General features: G+C 41.4%; 1 protein-coding gene across 1 annotated transcript in view; it reads right to left on the bottom strand.

Moving 5' to 3' along the window:
• Nucleotides 1–14,382, bottom strand: part of MICU2 (mitochondrial calcium uptake 2) — an 88,426-nt gene that overhangs the window by 44,493 nt on the left and 29,551 nt on the right. The window lies entirely within an intron of this gene.

The following is a 14,382-nucleotide window of genomic DNA, read 5'->3' as shown; positions in this document are numbered from 1 at the left end:
GGTTCTTAGTATATTCAGAGTGGGACAACCATCACCACCATCTACTTTCAGAACATTTTCATTACCCGCCAAAAGAACGAAAAACCCATTAGCAGTCACTCTTCCCCTACTTGTGGGCAACCACGAATCTACTTTGTCTCTACAGATCTGCCTATGATGGACACTTCATATAAATGGAATCACACTACCTTTTAGCTGCTCCCACTTACTCTCCCCAACTTGTAAATGCTGGGTCATCCCAGAGCTCATTCCTCCCACCCGCCTTTCCCATCTAAACTCGCTTTTGCAACCTCATGAAGTCTCAGCTCTCATGAATCCACTGAAGAGTCTTCAACCTACATTTCAGTTTTGTTCTCTCCCCTACTTGTACATCTAACTGCTTACTCAACACTTCCTCTTGGACACCTGATAGAAACTCCTGTGAATGAATGAATACCTACTATGTGCCGAGCACTAATTCTGGGTATTTGGTTTATGTCACTGAGCACAAGGGACACAAATTCCTGTCACGGAGCAGGCGCTCTAGGGGGAGAAACAGACAATAAACAGTAAACTTCAAAAGTAAGGAAACTGTAAATACATATTATAGTAAACATTAGGGTGCGACAAGTGCTATGGAAAATAACTGAACAAGGTAAGAGGGATTAAAAGGGCAGCAGAGTGGAATAAGATGGGGCTGAGATGTGAGCACAGCACTGTGCTTGTAACAACAGCCTCTGGAAAGAGGGGCAGGCATTTATCTTGTGGCTCTTGGGGAGCTGGACAGTCTCGTCACTGCTGTTTGCGCCGGTGAGTCAGCAGTCGGTCTGTCCTGCATTTCCCACCGCAGTGCCTGCAAATGAGGTAAAAGAACCCTGACGCATCCTTCACTGACTTCTGTGCATCCTGCCTTGCTCTGGTCAGCTGGATAAAAATGCAACTCCGTCTGACTAAACAAATGGAAATAACGTGTCCTTAACAAAAGTTACTAAGGTAGAAAGACACAGTATAAACGCTCTCTCTATGCTGTTACAACAACATTAGTTCTAAGGTAGAGCTGTACACATTTTATAGTAACAGAACATTACACTTAAGCATGCAGGCCATTAAGGCAAGAAGGAAAATTATGCTTGACCACAAAATTCATTTTCTAATATAAGACAGTCTTTCTAATAATATAAAGCCTCATTATGGTACCCTTAAACACATTTTCAGCAAACTTTTAATTCTGAAGATGCTAAAATTAATCCAATAAAATTGCAATGTAGAAGGAATACAATAAACATCATATTCTACTAAAATGAGCTGCATGCTAAAATTACTGTGAGAAAAAGTCATTAAGAAATTTGACTTTTAATAACGTTTCTCCAAGTAAAATTTAAGTGCTTTCCTCATGACAACGACATACTGTTGCTGTCTTACATAAAAAGCTTTAAATGGAAGAGCTGGTTTTTAACTTGCTCCGTATGACGGAACCAAAGGGTACCACCCGGAGGATAGACACGGGCACAAGTCAGAGCAAGAGGGCTCCGAGCAGTAAGTTAAGAGCTCCTGGAACCACTAAACGCGTTTACGGAGAGTAAAAGGATCAGTGTGTTGTTCACATCAGTGTGTTGTTCACACACTGATGAACAAGAAGGAGGTCCAGCCTGAACGAAAGGAGTCCTTCGCAATAATCCGGGGAGAAGTGCTGAGGGCCTACCCTGAGCAAAAGACACAGAAGACACAGAGAAGGACAGAGAAGAGAAGTGGAGGAGGGAGAATAAGCTGCTCTTGGTGATGGAGCAGATACAAAACATGAGGCAGCTGGACATGTCCACGAAAACTCCCCACAGCCTGAGTGAGCTGGGGGAGCGCCACCGCAGGGAAAGGGGGCACCGGAAAGGGTGTGATGGGGAGGAAGCAGGCTTCAGTTTCGGATGTGCTGAGTTCCAGATGCCTGTGGGGATAACGCACGAGTGTAAGTGCCTGATGCACAGCGAGACCAGAGCTTCTAGGCCAGCAGAGAGCTTGAGACAGCGGGAAAACGACCCTGAAGCGACAACGGTGAAGCCGTGAGCAGCAATAACCCCCTGGGGGACTGTGTCTAAGGGAGCAGCGCTGAAGGGAGGGAGAATTTAGGCGCTGGTAGGAAGAGGAAGCACAAAGGAAACAGACCGCAGGAGCACATCGCTGAGAACAAAACCACAGGCGCCCAGCGAGAGACGTCCACAGCAGCCTGTGCTGCTAGAGGGTCAGTCAAGAGTCAGGCGAACAGCAGCCTCCCGTCTTGGCCATTTGGGGGCCACCACTGACGTTCAAGAGAGAACAGTCAGCAGAGAGGGGAGGCAGGAAGCCAGACTGTGGTGCACCTGAGAGCAGCACGTGGGCCGCGAGCGCAGGGGCCGCCCGCCCGCTAGAAAGCGAGTAGCTGGTGGGGCTGACTGTGCTGGGGTCGTCAAGGCAGTAAAGACACGAGGATCTGTAAGCTTCAGAGACTGAGACGGTAGAGACAGAGAGAACGAGGGAAGGAGATGCAGAGGAGGTGGTGGAGGAACGCGTCTCAGCAGGGCAGGGAGCACCGCTGGCAGAAGGCTGGGCAGCGATGTGTAAATGCCTTGGAGAATCTAGGCCAAGTTGAAGAACGTGAATTTAGTGGCTCCAATCTGCATAACCATGGGATTCCCTCCAACAGTTCACAGCAGTCTAGGTTCAACAAGGACAAAGGGGAAAGATACTGGGAAGCAATTATTAAAGAGTGACAAGATGACAAACCATGTGGCTACCGGGAAGGAAGAAAGTCCAGAAGGAGCTGAGAACTTGAGGAAAACGGGGTGACTGAGAGCAGAAGCTTTTATGAGGTCAAGAACAGGTATGCCGGGTATGAGAAAGTGGGTAAAGTGGGATTTCAAAACTGGGGCAATTCTAGGTAATGGACATGGGAGGTGAATGATAAGAACGAAGGTCACTAAAATTGAGAACTAAGTACTGTAAGGCTAACGACATTTAGTAGAAAACAGCATCAAAGCTTGGAATTCAATAGAAAAGAACTTGAATAAGGGAAGATGGTGTTTTAGCTAGATAACCTAATTCTGAAAGGAGCACGTTTTTATGGTTTTCGGAGTGTGCAATAAGGGATTAGGGTGACACTGATCTCCCCCAAACCTAACAAATAATGAAGGAGAACAAACAGCCAGCATCCACCTGAAAGAGGCGTGGGCAGAGGGTTCAAATAAGCCCCATCAATTGCTATTAATAAAGTATATTATTTGTAAGAAGTCCAGGAAGATAAATACCAGGTAAAAATGAGTTTAGGAGCTAATACATTTCAGACTGCTTTATTTCTTTCTGTTTACACATGAGGATCACGGGTCATTGGGGTGGCTCCCTTTTTTCTTGTTTTGCTGTTCATCATGATCCGTAGGAATGCAACCAAGATTCTTCGTCTTCTTATCCATGATGAAAAATGAAGAGGAAGGACATCACACGCATAAAGGATGTATTATTCAGCCTTCAAAATTACTCAGTTCTTCATTTAGCTAAATGCCTTCTGATAGAGTTTAACTGCATTCCAATGAATAATAAAGGGGAACCATTATAAGAACCTAAATTGGTTGAATCAAGGGTTGCATAAAAACAACAACAATGAAAGAAAGAAAAAGCCATGTAAACTTTGAACTTCATTAGAAGAACCTGGGCCTATGGCTAAAACAAAGTAGAGAGAAGTAAAACTTCGATTCAATTGAAAGAACATAAAATGGGAGAAAATTCTTTTTTTTTTGGGGGGGCGGGGGGCTGTGCCGCACGGCTTGTGGGATCTCAGCTCCCCAATCAGAGATTGAACCTCTTGCCACGGCAGTGAAAGCCCGGAAACCTAACCACTAGGTCACCAGGGAACTCGCAGGAAAATTCTTGAAAGAACATAAAATGGGGGAAAATTCTTCGACGACACTGAGCACAAGACTAAATAGCTCATGTTACATGAGGAAGAAAATACAAATGTTTGTGAGAGAAAGTCAAAGGAGTGAACCACTGAGTCAGGTAAAGAGAAAACAGACATTAACACATACTGTTTATAAGTATACGATATGTTAATATTCTGCTAATCAAGCTTTTACAACCTCCACTTGAAACCCTAAATGAAAAAATTAGAATAAATTACAATATAGGTCACAGCACAGACATTTCTGATAAACAAGAACTGTTTGGCTATTAAGTATTTCTAAAAAATTCTTTCATTATCCTTTGTTTTCCTTCATATCATCCTCTCTGTTTTGTACCTTTCAGATAAAAATTTTTAGAAAAAGCAATCTATACCTGTCATTTTCATTTCTTTCTAATTCTTTAACTGTCCACCACTCTCTTGACACCGATCTACCAAAGGTCCTGGTGACCCATGCTGATGACCAAATCCAACAGCCTCTCCCCAGTTCCCATCCTACTGGATCTTTCTGGACACCCACACTACTGACCAAACACTTCCTGCTCCCATGACACTGCACTCTCATCCGTGGCCAATGGTCTTATTTAAAAAATCTCTGTAACTGGCTCTTCTTGCTTCACTCACCTTCTAAATGTAGATTTCTTTAAGGCTTTTTTTTTTTTGCGGTACGCGGGCCTCTCCTGTTGCAGAGCACAGGCTCTGGACGTGCAGGCTCAGCGGCCATGGCTCACGGGCCCAGCCGCTCTGTGGCATGTGGGATCTTCCCGGACCGGGGCACGAACCCGTGTCCCCTGCATCGGCAGGCAGACTCTCAACCACTGCGCCACCAGGGAAGCCCCTAAGACGTAACTTCTTCTTTTTAATGCAAATAATAAATATTTGTTGCTGATGAATTAGAAAATTACAAGACAAAAAGAAAATACAAAAACTGGTAATTCCAAAAGTAAACTATTAGCAATGTGGCGAATATCCTTGCAGACTGTATTTTACTTGTACATATATATAAACAAGGAAAAAATGGGATCTCACTCTTTATATGCTTTTAAAAAGTTGCCTAACTGACAGACTTGAAGGGAAAAAAGACAGTTCGACAATAATAGATTTCAATACTCTACTTTCAACAATGGACAGAACCACCACAGAGAAGATCAGTAAAGAACTAGAGAATGCGAACAACACTATAAACCAACATGCTGAAACTTACGGAACACAGTAAAAAATAGGAAATGTGAATGTATCCAAACAAGTATGGAGTGTGAATCAGTAACCAAAAACTTCCCAACGGGGCTTCCCTGGTGGCGCAGAGGTTGAGAGTCCGCCTGCCGACGCAGGGAACACGGGTTCGTGCCCTGGTCTGGGAAGATCCCACATGCCGTGGAGCAGCTGGGCCCGTGAGCCATGGCCACTGAGCCTGCGTGTCTGGAGCCTGTGCTCCGCAACGGGAGAGGCCACGGCAGTGAGAGGCCTGCATACCACAAAAAGAAACAAACAAAAAAACAACTTCCCAACAAAAAAAAGCCCAGGGCCAATGGTCTCAGTAGTGAATCCTGCCAAACAATTAAAGAATTAACACCAATCCTCCTCAAACTCTTCCAAAATCTGAAGAGAAGGTAACATGTGTGACTCATTCTAAGAGACCAGCACTACTCTGATACCAAAGCTAGACACAAACAAGGAAAGAAAACTACTACAGGCTACTATCTCTTAACTAATATTGGTGTAAAATTTCTCAAAAAAATACTAGAAAACAGAATCCACCAGTCCATTAAAAGCATTATACCCCATGAGCAAATGGGATTTATCACTGGAATGCAAGGTGGTTCAGGATACGAAAATCAATCCATGCAATAGACCACATTAATAGAATGAAAGAAAAACCCCACAAGATCATCTCAATGGATGCAAAAGAAGCATCTGACAAGGCTTCCCTGGTGGCGCAGTGGTTGAGAGTCTGCCTGCCAATGCAGGGGACATGGGTTCGAGCCCTGGTCTGGGACGATCCCACATGCTGCGTAGCAACTGGGCCCGTGCGCCACAATTACTGAGCCTGCGCGTCTGGAGCCTGTGCTCCGCAACAAGAGAGGCCGTGACAGTGAGAGGCCCGCGTACCACGATGAAGAGTGGCCCCCGCTTGCCGCAACTAGAGAAAGCCCTCGCACAGAAACGAAGACCCAACACAGCCATAAGTAATAAAATAAATAAATAAAAATGTTAAGTGGAAAAACAGTACAAAAATTGGTCTAAAAAAAAAAGAAGCATCTGACAAAATCTAACACCCTTTCATGGTAAAAACACCCAATAAACTAGGAATAGAAGAGACCTTCCTTAACATTATAAAGGGCACACATATGTAATATGAGAGCTAACATCATACTCAATGATGAACACTGAAAGCTTTAACAGAAACATTAGGAACAAGAAAAGGATGCTGCTTTTGCCACTTCTATTTAACATGTGACTAGAACTTCTAGCCAGAGTAATTAGGCAGGAAAAAGAAATAAAAAGCTTCCAAATAGGAAAGGAACAAGTCCAGTTAAATATGCTCATAGAAAACATGATTTCATTATGCAGGAAATCTTAAGAAATTCACAAAAAACTGTTAGAGCTAATGAGTGAATTTATCAAAGTTATAGCATACAAAATCAACACACATAAATCAGTTGTATTTCTATATACTAGCAATGAGTAATCCCAAAATGAAATTAAGAAAACAATGCCATTTGCAACAGCATCGCAAAGAATTAAATATTGGGGAATAAATTTAACCAAAGAGGTGTAAAACTTGCACAGTAAAAACTGCAAAACTTGATGGAAGAATTAAAGATTTAGATACATGGAAAGACATCTTGTGTTAATGGAGTGGAAGACCTAATATTGTTAGGATGACAGTACTACAAAAAGCAATCTTTCTATTCACTGCAATCCCTATCACAATTCCAATGGTGCTTTTTTTTTTTTTTTTTTAAACAGTACATGGGCCTCTCACTGTTGTGGCCTCTCCTGTTGTGGAGCACAAGCTCCGGACGCGCGGGCTCAGTGGCCATGGCTCATGGGCCCAGCCGCTCCACGGCATGTGGGATCTTCCCAGACCGGGTCACGAACCCGTGTCCCCTGCATCGGCAGGCAGACTCTCAACCACTGCACCACCAGGGAAGCCCCAATGGTGCTTTTTGAAGAAACAGAAAAGGCCATCCTAAAATTCATATGGAATTTCAAGAGACCTTGAATAGCTAAAAGAATCTTGAAAAAGAAGAACAAAGTTGGAGGATTCAGACTTCCTGATTTCAAACCCTAATACAAAGCTACAGTAATCAGGCCTGTGTAGTACTAGCAAAGGATACACATACAGAACAACAAAACAGAATTGAGAGTTTGGAAATAAACCTATACATTTATACTAAGTTGGATATTGACAAGGAAGCCAGGAAAATTCAATGGGGGAAACAACACTCTTTTCAACAAATGAATAATCAGATCATTAGATAACAGAAAATAATTAGATAATAAATAATAAACAGAGAGCCACATGCAAAAGAATGAAGTTGCACCCTTTTACTTTACACCACTTACAAAAATTAACTTAAAATGGATCAAAGACCTAACCTCAATAGTTAAAGCTATAAAACAGGGGCAAATCTTTATGACTTTGTATTTGGCAATATTTTCTCAACTATGACACTAAAAATATAGTCAACAAAAGTAAAACAAATACATATGACTTCATCAAAATTAAAAACTTTTGTGTATCAAAGGACACTATGAAGAGAGTGAAACGATAATCCATAGAATCAGAGAAAAATGGAATTTGCCCATTTCATCTAAGTTATTTGCATACAGTTGTTCATTGTATTCCTTTATGATCCTTTATGATCTAAGTTATTCGCACACAATTGTGTTCCTTTATGATCTTTTAGGATCCTTATGATTCCTTTATGATCCTTTATGTATTCCTTTATGATCCTTTTGACTTCTGTTAAGGTTGTTAGTAACGTTCCCTCTTTCACTGTTTTCTAATAGTTTTGAGTTTTCTTTTTTTTCCTTGGTCAATTTAGCTAAAGTTTTTTCAACTTTTGACACCTCTTTTCAATGAAACAGTTTTTAGTTTCATAGATTTTCCTCTACTTCTTCTAGCCTCTATTTTCTTTATCCATCACCTTTGTTATTTCCTTTCTTTTGCTTGCTCTAGGTTTAGTTTGCTCTTCTTTTTCCAGTGCCTTAAGATGACAGGTTAGGTTACTGATTTGAGACCTTTTTCTTTATTAATACAGGTATTTACAGTTGTAAACTGCCCTCTAAGCACTCTTTTAGCTGCATTCTATAACTTTTGATGTATTATGTCTTCATTTTCATTCATCTCAAAGTATTTTCTTTTTCTTTCTTTTTTAAGAAATTGAAGTATAGTTGATTTACAATGTTGTGTTAGTTTCAGGTGCACAGCACAGTGATTCAGTTACATATATATATCTGTTCTTTTCCAGATTCTTTTCCCTTATAGGTTAATACAAAATATTGAGTACAGTTCCCTGTGCTATACAGTAGATCCCTGCTGGTTATTTATTTTATATATAGTAGTGTGTATATGTTATTCTAAAACTCCTAATTTATCCCTCCCCTCCATCTTCCCCTCTGGTAAAGTTTGTTTTCTATGTCTGTGGGTCTATTTCTGTTTTGTACATAAGTTCATTTGTATTTTTTTTTTTTTTGGTTCCATCTATAAGTGGTATCATATGATACTTGTCTTTGTCTGGCTTACTTCACTTAGTATGATAATCTCTAGGTTCATCCATGTTGCTCCAAATGGCATTATTTCCTTCTTTTTTATGGCTAAGGCTCCACTGTATATATAGACCACATCTTTATCCATTCATCTGTGGATGGACACTTGGGTTGCTGCCATGTCTTGGCTGTTGTATATAGTGCTGCTATGAACATTGGAGTGCATGTATCTTTTCGAATTAGAGTTTTCTCCAGATGTATGCCCAGCAGTGGAATTGCTGGATCATATGGTAACTTTATTTTCCGTTTTCTGAGGAACCTCCATACTGTTCTCCATAGTGGCTGCACCAATTTACATTCCCACCAACAGTGCAAAAGGGTTCCCTTTTCTCCACACCCTCTCCAGCATTTATTGTTTGTAGATTTTTTTTTTTGTGGTACATGGGCCTCTCACTGTTGTGGCCTCTCCCGTTGCGGAACACAGGCTCCGGACGCGCAGGCTCAGCCGCCATGGCTCATGGGCCTAGCCGCTCTGTGGCATGTAGGATCTTCCCGGACTGGGGCACGAACCCATATCCCCTGCATCGGCAGGTGGACTCTCAACCACTGTGCCACCAGGGAAGCCCTGTTTGTAGATTTTTTGATGATGGCCATTCTGACTGGTGTGAGGTGATACCTCATTGTAGTTTTGATTTGCATTTCTCTAATGATTAGTGATGTTGAGCATCTTTTCATGTGTTTGTTGGCAATCTGTATACCTTCTTTGGAGAAAGGTCTATTTAGATCTTCTGCCCGTTTTTTGATTGGGTTGTTTGTTTTTTTTGATATTGAGCTGCATGAGCTGCTTGTATATTTTGCAATTAATTCGTTGTCAGTCATATTGTTTGCAAATATTTTCTCTCATTCTGTAGGTTGTCTTTTTGTTTTGTTTATGGTTTCCTTTGCTGTGCAAAAGCTATTAAGTTTAATTATGTCCCATTTGTTTATTTTTGTTTTTATTTCCATTACTCTAGGAGACAAATCCAAAAAGATATTGCTGTGATTTATGTCAAAGAGTGTTCTGCCTACATTTTCCTCTAGGAATTGCACAGTATCAATCCCACATTTAGGCGTTTTGAGTTTATTTTTGTATTCATCCTGCTTGGTGTTCTGTGAGTTTCTTGAATCTGCGGTTTGGTGTTTGTTAATAATTTTGGAAAATTCTCAGCTGTTAATAGTACAAATATTTCTTCTGTTCTTTCTTCTCTTTCTGGTACTGCCATTATGGGCATGTTACACTGTTTGAATTATACCACAGTTTCTGAATATTGTTTTTTCCAGTCTTTTTTCTTTTCAGTTTGGGAAGTTTTGACTGACATATATTCAAGATCACCAATTATTTTCTGGGCCCAGAGGATTATTCTGATGAGACCATCAAAGGCGTTCTTCATCTCTGTTACAGAGCTTTTTATTTCTAACATTTCCTTTTGACTCTAAGAGTTCCCCTATCTTGGTTTACATTACCCATTTGTAATTATATGTTATGAACTCTTTCTTTTAGAGTCCTCAGTATATTATGGTTATTCAGAATTCCTGGTCTGACAATTCCAGAATATCTGCTATATTTGAATCAGGTTCTGATGTTTGCTTTTGCCTCTTCAGATGACGCTTTTTGCCGTTTAGCATGCCACTTGATTTTACTGTTGAGAGCCAGATATGATGTGCTGGGTAAACATTACTGCAGTAAATAGGCCTTTGGTGTGAGGTTCTATGTTTACTTGGCTAGCATTAGTCTGTGTTCACTGTTTGCTGTAGTTGTAAATGTCAGCAGCTAAAATTTCCTAATGTCCTGGTTTGTCTCCTCTGCTGTGTTTTCGTCTCCCTAGAGCCTTCTTAAGTAAGGTCTGAGAGGCATAGTTCTTTCAGCTGTATCCGTGTGCTATACAGGAGCCCTACTGATGGTGTGTGGTGACGTGTGGGGGGATCCTATGATGGGTCTCAGTCTGTTAGTGAGCCCATGTCCCTAGGCTGTGATCTTCGCAAGTGCTTTCAGTTTTTTGTTTTTGCTTTTCCCCCTTAAGTGAGGCAGGAAGGGCATATGGGGCTGGAGTTGGGTTCTTCTATTTCCCCAGGTTGGTTAGGCTGTGGGTTAGACTTGGGTAACACAGCTTCCATTTTGTGCAGGACTTTGTTAAGGAGAACAGAATGTTCTGGGAATTTCAAAATGGCTACTTTTCTCCTCCCCTTGAGGGGAAGCAGGGGAGGATTCTCCTCAGACCTTCACTGTGAGGACTGGCGGGGCCCTCAGGGTGGATTTTCACACATTTTTATCTCTGAAGGTAGCCCATGCTCGGGCTCTAGCAACTCCTGAAACACTCCTGCCAGATGGTGGCTCCAGCGGTGGCTTCTCTCTGTGCCCACCTTCTCCAGTTTTCGCTCTGTGTGCCCTGTGGTCTCAATTCTCTCATGGATCTGAGAAGAGCTGTTGATTTTCAATCTTTCAGCTTCTTTTGTGCTGTGAGAACAGGAGTGACAACATCCAATCTCTTTATATGTCGAAGACGCTAAACTACTTTCTTTTAAAATAAGTTTATTTATTTATTTGTTTTTATTTTTGGCTGCGTTGGGTCTTTGTTGCTGCGTGCGGGCTTTCTCTAGTTGCTGAGAGTGGCGGCTACTCTTTGTCGCGGTGCAGACTTCTCATTGCTGTGGCTTCTCTTGTTGCAGAGCACGGGCTCTAGGCATGTGGGCTTCAGTAGTTGTGACACATGGGCTCAGTAGCTGCGGCTCGTGGGCTCTAGCACGCAGGCTCAGTAGCTGTGGCGCATGGGTTTATCTGCACCACGGCATGTGGGATCTTCCCAGGCCAGGGATTGAACCCATATCCCCTGCATTGGCAGGCAGATTCTTAACCACTGCACCATCAAGGAAGCCCTGAACTATTTTTTAAAAGAAAATTTTTTGTATCTCTCCAATTATTTACTTAGACTAATTTTCTAGGAAGAAACTTATTGCATCAAAATAAGTAAATATTTTCAAGGTTTCTGATATATACTGTTAAGCTTCCCTCCAAAACAGTGTGAAAGCTAATAAAGGGAGACGTTACTGCAAGGGAGTTGGGAGGCCAGGAGGGCAGCGCTCGTGCACACACCTCCAGTGCTCAATGCAACCCCCCAGGGAGACACACCATATGCATCTCCAGCAAGAGGGAGAAATGTGCTCCTTGCCGGGCAACGAAAACTCCCACTTCCGTCCAGTGCACCTTTCATTTGTAACAGCCCCTCCCAATTTCCCCTTCTCTTTTATGAAAGAGTTTTTTTTTTATTTGCGGTACGCGGGCCTCTCACTGTTGTGGCCTCTCCCGTTGCGGAGCACAGGCTCCGGACGCGCAGGCTCAGCGGCCATGGCTCATGGGCCCAGCCGCTCCGCGGTATGTGGGATCTTCCCGGACTGGGGCACGAACCCGTGTCCCCTGCATTGGCAGGCGGACGCTCAACTATTGCGCCACCAGGGAAGCCCTATGAAAGAGTTTTCAGTCCTTTGCTTTAAGGGACTTGCACGTGGTTTGTCACTGATGCACGTTCTGAACTGCAATTCTTTGCTCCTCCCAAATAAACCATTTTGCTGGTAAAATAACTGGTTGTTTTAGCGTTTTAGATTAACAGAAGCTGTACCAAAATAACCTAAATATATTTTTACCACCTTATTTTCCTTCTCATAAACCTTCACTGATCCCTCACTGGTTCAAGATGATGTCCCCTTACCTCCACCAAATACACATTTCTCTGGTGGTTGCACAGGGTCACCCAAATCCCCTGTACATTTGGCCCTTATTGTTTTTCAATTTGATCTCTCTCTACCCCCCAACGCCATGCTTTGCTGCTAGTGATTGGTGAACTTACTGTCCCTAGAACACATCATGATCATTCGATTTTGCTCAAGCCATCCCTCAGTATCAATAATGTCTTCCCAAATTCAATCTACACTTCTTCCAGCTCACCTTGCCCTGTCCCATTCCACCTGTCCCATATGCAGCTATCCACAGGGCAAGACTGTAGGCACACTTTGAAAGGTGTCAGGAAGCCAAGAACTTTTCAAAGACCACTTCTGCAATATAGGGCACAGAGGACGAGGCCATGTCTACTCTCTGCAAAGCGAAAGGGACTGATTTAGATAAACAAAACTAAGAATTTCTGATGATTTGGGATAACTGGGAGTAGACGGTTTATGAAATAAAATTATTTAATTATAGCTTTTGGATTTTTGCTTCTCATTCTATTTTTTCAGGGTTTTTTTTAAACCAGTGGCATCATGACTCCATTGTAGGACCCTCCTTTTTTTTAGTTCTGAGCAAAACTTTAATATTGAGAAAACTAGGTTTTTTTCAAGTAATCAAAGAACTGGTGATAAAGATAACACGAAGCACAGGAAATTATTTTGATAGAACACAAAATTGTTACTTTCTGGGCAGATTACTTAAAAACGGAAACCTTTCACAATAGCTTATCAAGAGCAGACCATTAGTCCAATGAAGCTTTCTCTTTTTAGCAGATGAAAGAAAATTAAGTTTTAGTTTTATATAAGTACAGTATAGCTATTAAAGCTTATTTTAAAAATTGTTATAATAATAATTCAATTTTTAGCCAGTTTGACCACACAAAATTCCTGTTTTCTCTCCCTCTTTGTCTCCCTCTCTCTCTCTTCAACCTTTTTTTTTTTTTTTTTTTGGTATTCCAAGCATTATTCCTTATATTTCAACTTTTTGCATTGATTAAAATACAATCTGAGACAGAGTAAAACTGTGTTCAACAATTTCCAGAAATACAAATAGTATCTATGCATATGAAAAGACCCACCTCGATAAAACAAAATATTTAATAGTTCAAACATTCAGAAGCATATGAATGCATTAGAAAAGGTCTTTAAAAGCTACATAATAAACCACTAGTTAACTCAGGAGAGGGATCTAGGTTTGAGTAAGGTCAAAGATGAATTTTTAATTTCTGTTGATTATTTTTTCAAAGATCAAATATATATATATATATATATTTTTAGACAGTAAACATAGTCTATTTTTGCTTCTTTCCAATAGAATACATTTGATCACACTTTTTTTTTTATACAGCAGGTTCTTATTAGTCATCCATTTTATCCGCATCAGTGTATACATGTCAATCTCAATCACCCAGTTCGTCCCACCACCACCCCACCCCCTGTGTGACCCTCCTAATTGCTCTAACCTAGTTTCTTTTTTTGCCCAATTTAAAACATCAACACCACCAAAACGTAACATCTTGGATGAATTAGTTACCCTTTTAAGAACTTATTTAGTGACATTTAAAAACTTACCTATTTTTTCCTCTCTTTAGGATACTTTTTTTTTTTTTTCGGTACGCAGGCCTCTCACTGCTGTGGCCTCTCCCGTTGCGGAGCACAGGCTGCAGACGTGCAGGCTCAGTGTCCATGGCTCATGGGCCCAGCCGCTCCGCGGCATGTGGGATCTTCCCAGACTGGGGCACGAACCCGTGTCCCCTGCATCGGCAGGTGGACTCTCAACCACTGTGCCACCAGGGAAGCCCTTTTCCTCTTTTTAGAAAAACCCACATACAAAGCAACTATTTCTTAGATAAATAAATAAATAAATAAATAAATAAAGTTTAGTCTCACAAGGGTTGAAAGTCTAAATAATTAAGTAAACGCATGGTACAAAGAATGATGATAATTAAAATGAAGAAAAGCTGTTACCAATTCTATAAAACAGAGGTTTTTCAGCCCTAATATTTGAT

Source organism: Lipotes vexillifer, unplaced genomic scaffold (genome assembly GCF_000442215.2).
Source record: "Lipotes vexillifer unplaced genomic scaffold, Lipotes_vexillifer_v1.1 scaffold2116, whole genome shotgun sequence".
NCBI lineage: Eukaryota > Metazoa > Chordata > Mammalia > Artiodactyla > Lipotidae > Lipotes > Lipotes vexillifer.
Note: the sequence above shows the minus strand (reverse complement) of the source record. Positions and strands in the feature narration are given on the sequence as shown.